This window comes from Podarcis filfolensis (assembly GCF_964270895.1).
Source record: "Podarcis filfolensis genome assembly, chromosome: 7".
NCBI classification, from domain to species: domain Eukaryota; kingdom Metazoa; phylum Chordata; class Lepidosauria; order Squamata; family Lacertidae; genus Podarcis; species Podarcis filfolensis.
Window position 1 is genome coordinate 36,094,507 of NC_139603.1, and position 10,633 is coordinate 36,105,139.

Here is a 10,633-nt window from a genome sequence, read left to right on the forward strand (position 1 = left end):
ACATGGTGCTGTTTAACAAAACTGTATGGACACTGCAGTCTTCATTTGGGATTTATTTAGGGGTATTATTTTTGCACCTAATAATGTAAACGATTTAATTTGTGTAGTGTAAAAGATAAAGGATTTCACTGTATACTGTATATTTTATTTAAGGGGTTCATGTAAGGTAGAAACAACAACAATAATAGTTATAATAAACAAAAATACTTACTAAAAATGTAAAACTGATGTTTCAGAGTTTAACATGAACAGTGATCTACAGATATCAAAACACTATAGCAAACATAATTTTTCTTTTAAAAATCTGCTATAAGAATGCTGTACCAAGTATGTGTCTATCAATTCCTCAGATAATGACAGAAATTATTCACTTTGAGAATAACATATTTGTGTGTGCGTGCGTGTTTTGTTTTTGCATAGAGTTTTCAAAAATATTTTGTTTTAAATAAACAAAACATGAAAAATTAAGGAAGGGTGGGATTTGCAGAGTTATATTCTTCTTCCTCTGAAGTAAACAATGTTTACTTCCTTTGAAGCAAACAATCTGAGGGGCAGCTTTTGCTTTATCCATACAAAAGACACTGAGCAGAGCATAATTCAAAATCATATTTACTCTCAATGCAAATACTAATGGATGTTTGTATACTGGAGGAGATAGTGCCATCTAGTGACACTGAGAGCTTGCTTGTATGAGAGATACAGTATGGGTGTAAAAAAAGAAGACAGTGTATCGTGGATCTTTTCGTCCTGACATTTGCCTCTAATATGAGGGTGCTGGATAAATGAACATGCTCCCCGAAATAAAGTCAGTAAGGAGATGTTCTTTTTTTGCTTAATACAAAGCCCTGACAAAGAAGCCATCTTTGGCTTATACCTATAGCGGGTGGTTGAAAGTCATCAATATTGTGTACACTGAGAATCATTCTAAATGTTTGAAATAAACACACACACACACACACACACACAATTACCAAATAAAATAAAATCAGGTCCTCTTAATCTGGACGTTTAGTATTATCTAAGTGAGCTGAGGGAAAATGTTCATCTGAGAATCAGTAAAACATATGGAACTAGAAGACCTTGATAGAGGGATCTGTTCTCCCAGGGAGCAGGTTTGCCCCTCATGTCTTGCAGGGAGATGGCTGCAGCTTAGAATGAGGGTGTTACTGAAACTATACCTTTTCTATTAAAGTAATTGAATATTTTTTTCGGGGCAGGGGGGAATCCATCTCCAATGGCGAGAACCTCTGACTTAACCATTTGCATTTTTCCTCATGTTGGTAGTGCACATGCAAATGGAGTATGATGTTACGACATTCCACATATAGGGAGATAAATTATCTTAGGCAATATTCAGTATTCAGTAAGATTCATTTTGTCCCGGAAATTGTGGAACAGATGCAGAACTAATGCTGTGATGTATGTCATATGCCGCTGCTTCCTGCCATCTCTTTGACTGTCACCAAAATCCATTGATAAACTTAGAAAAACAAAAACAAAAACCTTTGTGGCATGAATAAAATTGAATATCATGTATACTTATTTCAGAACTGGACTTGAGGAAGCAGAAAACCACATGTAATTATTGAAAAATGAAAAATTAACAAACTTCCCTTCCAGTAAATGAGGAAAGTGACCATTAATCTGCCGCATTTGCTTTCGTATATCATGGTTATAGCAAAGAACCAGTAAATCGCCATGCATTCTCCCCCCCCCCCAATCAAGGCCCTCTATTCCTTCACAGTAGTTGTTATTCATCTATAATTGTGGTTTTCCAAAAACAATGTGAGATAAAAATAATTCTTGCAACACCTCTGAAAGTATGTAGATTTCCGCCCCCCTCACCCAACACACATTCTAATTTGGTTGAACAAATAATGCTATATATGTAGTTTCTGTGCATGCTGCCATATTGTGCAAATTGCAGGATTTCACAAGAGAAGGTGTGCAATGATGCTTCATTACCTTGCCTAGAAATGTTTTTGTGCAAGAAGCTTTGGATGAGTAAATGCTTTTGTAGGGTAGTGTCAACAGTTTCTGAAACAGTATTAGTGCAGAAAGAGATGTGATAAGATAAGCCATTGTTACCTGAACCACTTGTCTGAAATGTTGCCATTGTTCATTTTCAGTCATTTTCTTTTAAGCAAACTGAGCATTCCCCGTGGACCATTTGATTATCAGAAGCATCTCTTCATAAGATTATTGCACTCTTCTCTGTAAAGTGTTCATAAGTAACATACACTTCAGACACATTATTGGTGGTCTTTTAGGGCTAATTTACATATTATGGCTATCACAAAATCACCTCAGAGCTACCATATGCTGGCCAGTGGTTTGGCACAGAAAGAGAGGCAAAGGACTCATTTTGAATGCTACCAATTAGAACCTCATTCTCTTCTGTTCAGAAAATGAAGAGAACACCTTCCTCCAAATTCTCCTTCTAAGTCCTCAAAGGAAATACAAATATTGCCACTTGCAACATTTTAAATCCATGCTTTTAGTGCTTTTTTACAACAATATGAACTCAATGACCTATGGCAGCCTGGGACAATGCCTTCCTGCCTTAGGAGCAGGGGATGTGTTCATTTGTTATATCTCTTTTATATATCTTAGATTTTTCTGTTCCTATTCTTTCTTCCTCTTTTCTTGTACAAGTCTTCAAAGTGTCAAACCACAGACAGGGCCTCTAGAGGTAGCCTCTTTATTCATGTTACTTTATTTTATTATTATTTTCTTGTTACATTTATATCCTGCTCAAGGTGGTGTGCATCAGTTCCCCCTCTCCATCTTCTCCTCACAACAACCCTGTGAGGAGGTGGCTGGCGTAAGGCCACCAAGTGAGATTCATGGCTCCCCCACCCCTGGTCCAACATCCTAACCACTACACCACACTTGACTGCCTTTTACCCACTGAAGCAGGGTTGGGGTAACTTTGGACCTCTGTATTTTTCTGGACTGCAACTCCTATCATCCCTGAACACTGGCAGTGCTGGTTTGGGGCTGATGGGAGTCCAACAACATATGGTGGACCAAAGGTGCCACTAAGGTAAAGGTAAAGGGACCCGTGACCATTAGGTCCAGTTGTAGCCAACTCTGGGGTTGCGGCGCTCATCTCGCTTTATTGGCCGAGGGAGCCGGCGTACAGCTTCCGGGTCATGTGGCCAGCATGACCAAGCTGCTTCTGGTGAACCAAAGCAGCGCACGGAAACACCGTTTACCTTCCCACCGGAGCACTACCTAATTATCTACTTGCACTTTGACGTGCTTTCGAACTGCTAGGTTGGCAGGAGCAGGGACCAAGCAACGGGAGCTCACCCCGTCGCGGGGATTCGAACCGCTGACCTTCTCATCGGCATGTCCTATGCTCTGTGGTTTAACCCACAGTGCCACCCGCCACTAGCATGCACTTAAAGGCACCATCCAATCATCAGTGTGCAGAGTCTCAGCAAAGTGCAGCAGTGTTCTGGGTCATGATACAATACCAGCCCCAGGCCTTCTTTGAAGCCATGTACACATTTACTCTGTCTGCTTGGAGGAAATTGGCAAGCAGCACATGTGGTAGGGCTTGCTGTGATCAGTGCCGCAAAAGAGGAGCAGAGGCCAATAATATGGAGTACTTAATCTGGATGGGTGAGGAGGAGGGAAAAGGCTAGGCTCAGCGATGATAGCTGCCCAGGTGTCGGGAGCAAGCCATCAGTAAATCACACTGTGCATGTTGGAGTTAAATCTTTATTAGCAAAAACAGGATCTGCACAGGAGTGTCAGGTCGAATGAGCATAACTATTATATTCCGTAGGTCTTGCCCCCATGAAGCAGTTGCTGAAACTGAAGGTCCTTGCACCCCACAGCTGCCTGTCACCTGCTGTCTTCAGGGTTTCCCCCCAAGCTATTTGAGACTGCATCTGTGTGATGTCAATCTCTCCTCTTCCCTTTTCATGCCTCTTCTGGTTCTGGGAGATGAGTGGGGAGGGGAGCTGGTCATAGCAGAAGGGGGAGACACCTGTGACTTAGCCTGACTCACCTCTGCCTCTTGGCGTCTCTCCTCCCACCCTCCTGCTTCAGCTTCTGCCTCCAATTCTCAACTTCTCTCTGCCATAGACTGTCCAGCCCACTAAGCCTTGTTACCTCCTCAGCTTCTAATACCTCCTCTTCCCAGTCTTCTGCCTCTGGCCACTCACCATGTTCCCACCACCATTTTCCAGGCTCTGAGCCTTCTTCCTGTGGAGGTCCCCAGCTGGTTCCTCCCATCATTCCTCTGTGTCCAACCAGTTCATGACACCCTAATTATCCCAGCGCTCTTTTTCACGAATGGGGCAAAAGGAATAGAGTGTCCACTATTCCATATTTTCCCACATGTGGAATCTCTGTGTCCTTGAGTCCACATATGGAGGGCAGGATTGCACCCTAAGCCTTTTCAGATCTGTGTGTGGTTCCAAGGTACAATGAAGTAAGTACTCATTTGTAAGTTTCTTTTTAAAAACTATCCTTGAATAAGAAAGCATCTACAATTTTATATGGGGGGGATGGACTATCTGGTGCCTTGACAGCTGTCTCAGTTATAATCTTTTTGAAAGCATCAAATTATGTCTTCTTCCATTCCAGTTTCCACACTGATGTGTGAGTGGGACATCTCTCTTATTAACAAGACTATAGGGGATTTGGATTATTTATAAAATCGAATAGGAACATTGATACAAAAATCATTTCGACTTGTACTATTGGTAATAGATCAAGCATCGAGTATGACCTTTGCAGGACGTCTGCTGGTGTCTCCAAAGAATAATAGCCATGCTTATTTAAGACTGAGGAATTAAGCCCACTGAAAGTGTCACAGCCTGATTGTAAGACCTGATGTATGAAGCACATGAATGCTCAGGATAGGTTGCACTAACAACTACACCAGTGCACTATCATAAAACATCATTTTATTTATTGCATTTTTATTCCACCCTTCCTCTAAAAAGCTCAGGACAGTATTATGGTTTTCTCTCCCTACTAAGGATGGGCAAACCTATCCATTTCAGTTTTTATCAGTTCCCATTTTTCAGTCTTAAATTTGCTTCTTCACATTTCAACGTAAGTTTGTGTTTTTAAAAATAATAATAAAAGCTCCCATGAAAATTTTAGTGTGAAGTATTGTATATAATCTTGCATAATAGACACATTATTGCAAAGCAATTTCCCATAATATAATGCAGTTATTTGTGATATTTTCAATAATAGATGCGTTCGAAGCTCAATTTACCCCAGTTTATGTATTTTTGTCCACATTACTTGGCTGGAGAACTACACTGCAAAAGGTGGAGATGTGATTTTTAAAAAATTGGATGTATTTTGGCTTGTGCATTTCTTTGGAAAGTGCAAATTAGATAAATTTGCCTTTCAGTGTGAACCGAATCAAACTTCTATCACATCCCTACTCCTGCTTCTTCCCATTTTATTTTCACAAATGTCCTATGAAGCTAAGAAGTACTGACGTCCTCAAGGTTATTCAGTGAGCTTCATGACTGAAGGGGGACTTGAACCTTATTCTTCCTTAGTTGGTCTCTAAGGTGCTACTAGACAATTTTATTTTTATTTTTATATATTTCAACTGTGTCAGACCAACACAGCTACCTACCTGAATCTTATGCTTCCTGGTTCTAATCTGATACAGTGGTACCTCAGGTTAAGAACTTAATTCATTCCGGAGGTCCATTCTTAACCTGAGGTACCACTTTAGCTAATGGGGGCCTCCCGCTGCCGCTGCGCCGCGAGAGCACGATTTCTGTTCTCATCCTGAATCATAGTTCTTAACCCGAGGTATTATTTCTGGGTTAGCGGAGTCTTTAACCTGAAGCATCTGTAACCTGAAGCGTCTGTAACCTGAGGTACCACTGTATTTAAAAAAAGAACGGATCAATCCTATACCCAAGAGGCTGGCATAAAGCTGGTGTAAAGCTAAACTAGAATAAAGTACATCAGATCCCAATGCTATTGCGTAAGCCTTTAAATAGAGTTTGAATGACACCACCCTTTCTGCCAGCTTAATTTTACTCTCAGTTCCCAGGTCATGTGGCCATGCTGAACAGGCTTAGGGTCCAACCTAACTCCCTCTCCCCCCTGTCCTGCCCCTGGAATGACCCCTTTTCATGATTTACACCAGGGTAAGCTCCATCAGGCCCTTGCCCAGCCAGGATGGGAGAGATATGCTCGCTTATTTCCCACTGCACTGAGGATGGGGAGCTATGCCAGCATAGCCGGTCTGTGCCAGGAACCTCCTGGCTCAGCCAGAGATGTGCTGGATGCTAATCCCACTCATCCTGGTGGATCTTTCTATGGGTTAAAAAGGTAAAGGTAAAGGATCCCTGACAGTTAAGTCCAGTCGCAGAAGACTCAGGGGTTGCGGCGCTTATCTCGCTTTACAAGCCGAGGGAGCTGGCGTTTGTCTGCAGACAGTTTTTCTGGGTCATATGGCCAGCATGACTAAGCCACTTCTGGAAACCAGAGCAGCGAACGGAAATGCTGTTTACCTTCCCACTGGAGTGGTATCTATTTATCTACTTGCACTTTTGGGTGTGCTTTCAAACTGCTAGGTTGGCAGGAGCTGGGACTGAGCAACAGGAGCTCACCCTGTCAAGGGGATTTGAACCACTGACCTTCTGATCGGCAAGCCCAAGAGGCTCAGTGGTTTAGACCACAGCGCCATCCACGTTCCCTTCAAGCTAGTGCAAAAAAATAAATAGAAATGCCTTTAGGTCTAGGTTTAGAAAACTTAAAAAAAAAAGCTAGCACAATATTTATTTCTAAATAAAATTTCCTTAAATGTATAACTTGCCATCAAATTTTGTGATATAGTTGTGATACAGTTGTAAAACACTACCTGCACCCAAAAAATTACTACTATGCCAGATGTAAGACTAGCAAAATAGGACCCATGCTCACAATAGTTTAGCATTACCACAGATTCTATATTTAAAAAGAAGAAATAAGCAGTGCCTTCATTTTCCTAACTCCATGCTCCTTATTTGACAAAGCCAGACAGCCACAGCCTTATCAAATTAGATTTTCAGGTTCAGTTGACTTTGCATCCCAAACACAGAAAACTACTGTTGCCTACAGTAGAGCGCAGTTAATTCCCCTCATTAAATGAAATGCTTTTTTTGCTCGTTTTGAATCTTCATTTGCTGTAAACTGTGGCCTAAAGTGTCCCACAAGGGTTGCTTTGAAATGGCTTTAAATTTGGTGCAAATCGTGCACATGATGGTTAGTGGGGAGGAATACCTGCTTAAATGCTGCCGCCATGTAGACACATCATAAAAGTTTAGAACTCTCGGTGACTGCTTTCTCTGCCTCTCAAGGGAGGAAATCCTTGACACACCAAATAAGCCATCTCCTTCCTCAATAAATGCGAAATAATTGCATCTCAATTCCGGTGTCGCTTTACATCTATGCAAAAATTATTGTGGATGTTTATTTGGATGTTCCCACCCTGGTATCAGTTTTATTGGCTGCGACTCGAGGAAAATGAGCTTCCTGACCTTTTTGGGTGGCTGGCAGCTTAGGGAAAGAGAATGCCTTTAGTTTACACTAGCACTTGTTTTACAGGAGATAAGATCATCTCTGTTTGAATACCAGGACAAGGACTGTATTGTTACTGCTATTATACAGACAGGTAGCGTATCTATATACATAAATTGGAGAAGACTTGTGTGCAGATTGCTAATTAGGACATTTACTGGCATCCCAGATAGATGGCTCCAAGGAGAATGTATAGATTTTCATTTTTTTTAAAAAAATAGTTTTGTGGGGTGGAGAATGGGGGAGAAATTACTACAGAGGTCATAAAAAACTGAAGATCAAAACAAACATTATGTGATACCGGTCTTCAGACACTTTTTCTTTGGACTCAGTTGGTTAGAACGTGGTGCTGATAACTCCAGGGTTGCAGGTTTGATCCCCGTAAGGGACAGCTACATATTCCTGTATAGCAGGTGATTGGACTAGATCAAGTATGTCCAAGATGTTGATCGCGATTGACTCGGAGATCCTGGGGCTGATATTGGTCGAAAAGCCTTTCTCCGCAGCTTCGGACACAGCAGCAGCCGCTGCTGCCACCAATCTCATGCAAGCTTGAGTTCCTCCTTCCTCCTTCCTCCTTCTGAAGCCAGCTTGCCTTCCTTCCCCACACACACATGGAGGAAAGCCCCCTTAGCGCTCCATGAGTTGGAGTGAGGGAAAGCCTTTAATGTGACAGTAGGGGAAAGAGAGGTGGAGGACGGGCGTGGGGATGCTGACACGAAGTCAGCTGTGATTTTAAAGCAATAGTAGGGGAAAGACAGAGAAGCCTGGCACACTCCGACTGGCTCCTCAGATCTGTGTAAACTAAAATAAAAATATAGTTTGACTTTTCTCACTCATTTACAACGGTACCTCAGGTTACAAACTCCGCTAACCCAGAAATAGTACCTCGGGCTAAGAACTTTGCTTCAGGATGAGAACAGAAATTGTGCAGCGGCGGCGGCGTGGCGGCAGCGGGAGGCCCCATTAGCTAAAGTGGTACCTCAGGTTAAGAACGGACCTCCAGAATGAATTAAGTTCTTAACCCGAGGTACCACTGTAGTTACTTGTCCATCTAACAACTATTTGGATCTGTCATGATGATATCCAAACACAACTGAGGTATCTGTGAAATAAAGATTTATTTATTTATTTAACTTAAATGACTTCGGAGGGTGGTAGATCACTGCCAGTTTTTGATATTGGATTGTAGATCACACCCTACTCGAAGTTGGACATGCCTGGACTAGATGATCCTCGGGGTCCCTTCCAACTCTACGATTCTATGAAATATCCTCTGATGAAGAACTGAATGTGGTTAAAAGGTGTTGGGCTTCTTATGGCATTTACATCAAGCCTACCTCTGCACTCTATTACCTGACTTAATTCCAGAAGCCTTGGGTGCCCAGGTGTTGCTGCACTAAAATTCCCAACATTCCCAGACAGCTGAACCAATGGTGAGATTAAGTTGGGGGACACAGAGTTGCAGAAGGTTGCTGTAGTAGATGGACTACCAAATTTAAAATGTTAAGGGCGATGTTGGCCTCTGTGCACTGCTCTCTGAAGAGGACCTGGTGTTTTTAAGTAAAGGGGTGACCCAACACCTTCTTACAATTTAGATTTGGTGGGCAAGAGATACAAAAGCAGCAACAGACTCCAGATTTCCACTGGGCTGTGGGTCTCATTTTCCACTGGCCTGCCAAAACCAGTGAGTAAAGGGATTGGTGAAGTGAAAGGAAGGTGTGCAATAAGGAAGAGGAAGCGTCTTAAGTGTGAATGAGGAAGAGAAGGAGTTTGAGAATGGAATTTAAAATAGTGTTAACAACAGCAGCAACAACACCTCCTTTTTATATATAAATAGTTCTGTTAGAATAGTCATTCAATTTTCTTTGAACTCCCTAGAACAAGCTTCTGATTAGCTTTGCTAAATGAGGAAAGAACATAAGAAACCACTTTATTCAAGTCTCCAATATAGGAATTTAACAATTTAAAGTGGTAGACTACAATTAACTTTGCAGTGCCTAGTGCTACTGTCAAGCCACTCCATTCCATTCTTCCCCACCCCGTTTTCCCTTAAGTTTCCCCCAGCAGAGCTCAGCATTCCAGATTCACTGAGCATGCTCACTGGCCTGTTTTTCCTTTCTACGGGGGGAAGAAAGCAATAACTCTATAGATTTGTTTTTTGTGGTATGTCGGTTGCGGGTGGACCTAACTGTGCCAATCTCATCTATATCACAATATTTGCTTTCTCTATTGATATGTATGGGGACTCATATCTGTCCTCGGAGACACTGAAAAAGAGTTTATCAGTATCAACCAGGAAATGACCTGTTGGGACAATGAAATAGTTCTTTATACTTTTAAAAATGAATCTACGTTTCCTCTTCTGTCTTCCTCTCCCATCCATTCATCTATCCATCCATCTGTCTACCCCATTTGATTTGCCATCAAACCCAGTTGTCAGGGTTTCCCCGCTTCAGATTCTTAAATATGGAAGTAAATCTCTGTCTTTAAATCACAAACTTAGAACTTCACAAACCTCAGTTTTCAAACTCAGTGCCACCATATATAGATATATTTTAGGTCTCAGAGGTTTGGTTAAATGATCAAAACTTGTTGGGAGTACATTATTGCATAGCCTAGTCTTCTGAGGCTCAGAGGCCAAACTACACATTGTGTGCAACCCTGTGTGACTTTTTGTTTTAAAATGAAAAATAACTGTGGGAGGTTGGAGGTTTGAGTGTACCACTGGCAGGGTGGCAAGTTTGTCTTCCCCTTAGGTCATTTTCCCTACACAAAATCACCTCTTTAGCTGCTTTTCTCCACACGGAGGGGGGAGTGGACTTGGAAACTGTCTGAGTCCTGCAAGAAACTAGGGCTACACTGAATTAGTGAAACTAATAATTCTTGTGCAGAAGGAAGAATGATTCAGGGTCCCCTGGAATCCTTGGAGGAAATTGTCACACCTGGCAAATTAAAATTAATTGGATATTGATTACAAATGAATATTGCTGCTTTTCCGAATGAGTCCATGAATTGTCTCTCTGAAGGTTCACACATCTATGACTCATGATTAAAGTGTAACTCTGGAATG